Source organism: Gossypium hirsutum, chromosome A11, assembly GCF_007990345.1.
Source record: "Gossypium hirsutum isolate 1008001.06 chromosome A11, Gossypium_hirsutum_v2.1, whole genome shotgun sequence".
Classification (NCBI taxonomy): Eukaryota; Viridiplantae; Streptophyta; class Magnoliopsida; order Malvales; family Malvaceae; genus Gossypium; species Gossypium hirsutum.
The window spans coordinates 36,719,248-36,722,677 of record NC_053434.1 but is presented as its reverse complement, the minus strand read 5'-3'; positions in this window follow the sequence as shown (position 1 = coordinate 36,722,677).

Below are 3,430 nucleotides of genomic sequence, written 5' to 3'. Positions count from 1 at the left end.
TCAAGACACCATTTACCCTTGCAAGGCATAAATTTCATCATCAAAACTAACAAGCTTATAATCCCATGACCGAAACCTCTAACAACACCAATTAAAATACTTCATGGGTTTGAGGTAAAACCAAGAAAGAAACTCATGAATATCGAGATATAAGCACTAACATTGTTCATCTAGATTTAGCATGACACAACATCCATCACCCTTATATTTACCATAGCCGAAAACCTTACTCATTCCAAAAATTCAAATCTCAACTTGGTCACAAAAATAACTTGATATCTCACCAACACAACATCAACACCAAGCAAGAATGATGCATCCATGGCCGAGTGTCATTTCCATCACATAGCAAGATTTAGACCATGGGCTAGGTAGAACTCAAGCTAACAACTAAAACATGCATGCATCTCATGGAACATCATCAAACATACCTTAGCCTAGTTACATGCATGGCCGAACCTCTTCAACCTTTCTTCTTCCTTCCTCCTTAAAATTTTCGGCCAAGGATGAACCAAAGGATGAACACTTTTTTTTTTGTTTTTCTTTCCTTCAACTCACGGCAATGGGGGGACAATCACACACATCCTTTCTTTTTTTTTGTTTCTCATTCTACTAACACTAATATTTTATTGCCCATGCTCTTTATTTTATTAATCCTTACATAATGCATTACCCCAACATGTTTATGACATGTTTTTAGCCATAACATCTTGTCCACCCATGCTCATGGCCGGCCATTACATATTAGGGGGGGAAAATTGACATGCAAGTCCCCCCTTTTGATTACATGCACTATTAGGTCCTTGTAGATTAGACTATCACATTTCAAAAATGTCACCCATAAGTCCTTTTGACTAAATTCACATGCAATTTACTAAATCGAAGCCTAAAACTTTCACACATTCATAATCACATATTTTAGACAATAAATACACATTCAAATAATTTGGTGACTCGATTTAGCGGTCCCGAAACCACTTTCCGACTAGGGTCACTTTAGGGCTGTCACAACTCTCCCCCACTTAAGAAATTTGTCCCCGAAAATCTTACCAGTAAATAGGTTTGGGTATCGCTCTTTCATAAAGTTCTCGGGTTCCCAAGTAGCTTCTTCGATCCCGTGTTTGAGCCATAACACTTTCACTATCGGAACCCTTTTGTTTCGCAACTCTTTCACTTCACGAGCTAGGATACGAATCGATTCTTCCTCATAACTCATATCGGCTTGAATTTCAACCTCGGAGGGGTTTATTACGTGCGAAGGATCGAATTTGTAACGTCGAAGCATCGAAACATGAAAAACGTTGTGGATTCTTTCGAGTTCAGGGGGTAAAAGCAACCTATATGCAACTGGGCCAACTCGTTCGGAGATCTCATACGGCCCAATGAATCTCGGACTCAATTTGCCCTTACGGCCAAATCTGAGTATCTTTTTCCAAGGCGAGACCTTAAGAAACACTTTGTCTCCCACTTGATACTCAATATCTCTTCGTTTTAAATCCGCATACAACTTCTGATGATCTGATGCTGCCTTCAGACTTTCACAAATTATTCTTACTTTCTGTTCAGCATCTTTAATCAAATCCACTCCGAAAATTTTACTTTCACCGAGCTCGGTCCAAAACAATGGTGTACAGCATTTACGCCCGTACAAGGCCTCGTAAGGTGCCATCTTAATACTTGATTGAAAACTATTGTTGTAAGCGAATTCAATCAAAGGTAAATACCGTTCCCATGAACCACTAAACTCAAGGATGCAACATCTCAACATATCCTCAAGTATCTAAATTATCCGCTTGGATTGACCATCGGTTTGTGGATGAAAAACGGTGCTAAAATGCAGCTTGGTACCCAAAGCTTCTTGCAATTTCTTCCAAAATCGCGAGGTGAATCTCGGATCTCTATCCGACACGATAGAAATAGGTACCCCGTGTAATCTCACAATCTGAGAAATATACAATTCAGCTAGTTTATCCAATGAAAAATCTGTACGTACGGGGATAAAGTGAGCCGACTTAGTCAGTCTATCCACAACAACCCAAATCGCATCTTTCTTACTTGCCGATACTGGCAACCCAGATACGAAATCCATCGTGACTCGATCCCATTTCCATTCAGGTACCATGATTGGCTGGAGTAAACCCGTAGGCACTTGATGTTCCGCCTTTACTTGCTGACATATTAAACACTTCGAAACAAAATCGGAAATGTCTCGTTTCATACCATGCCAACAATACTGGCTTCTCAGATCGTTGTACATTTTCGTACTCCCTGGGTGAATTGACATTCGGCTACAATGGGCTTCGTTCAGAATCATCGAAATGAGTTCTGAATTTCTTGGAACACACAATCGACTTCTGAACCTCAAACAATCGTCATCATCAATTTGAAATTCGGATTCCATATTCGGAACACATTCAGCCCGTTTTGCAACCAATTCATCGTCGACTTTCTGAGCTTCACGAATTTGATGAATCAATAATGGTTTGGCCTTTAATTCAGCTACTAACACATTGTCGGGTAGAATAGACAAGTGTACATTCATCGCTCGTAAAGCAAACAGTGATTTCCGGCTTAAGGCGTCCGCAACCACATTAGCCTTTCCCGGGTGGTAATCAATGACAAGCTCATAATCTTTCAACAACTCAAGCCAACGTCTTTGTCGCAGATTTAAGTCTCTTTGAGTCATCAAATATTTGAGACTTTTGTGATCCGAAAATACATGGCACTTCTCACCAAATAAGTAATGTCGCCATATTTTCAAGGCGAATACGATGGCAGCTAATTCGAGATCATGGGTCGGATAATTTTTCTCATGTGGCTTTAATTGTCTCGACGCATAGGCCACAACTCGACCTTCTTGCATCAACACGCAACCTAACCCAAGTAGGGAGGCGTCACTATAGATGACAAACTCTTTGCCTGATTCGGGCTGCACTAAAATTGGGGCTTCAGTCAAATAAGTTTTCAGTTGATCAAACCTAACCCAAGTTACTTGCTCTCTAGGTACAACAGAAGTCAACGTATTCCACCAATAGTAGGCAGAATCACGTAGCAAGGAGATTGCACACTTTAGGCACTCATCGGGTGTGCAAGATAGCTCATCGAATACCCGAATAGTGTTGTCCAACCAAAATTCAGCTTGCTCGGCATCATCACTATCCGTAGCCTTAAATTCAGTAGCCCCATGTTTTCGAATTCTGTCAACTGGGGGCTTATTTGACCTTATTTGGTCAGATACCGGAGGTATGGTAGGTGCGGGGGTTGTGTTTGTAGGGAATGGAGGTTGTGGAACAACCGTATTAGTTCGAATGTATTGGTTGAACCAATCATTCATCACGCTATACAAAGCTTGTCTAGCTTCATCATTCGGATTACTAGCATTAGGTTGAGAGTCCGCCGGTGCTGTCCCTTGTGCGGGAGCAGGCGCTAC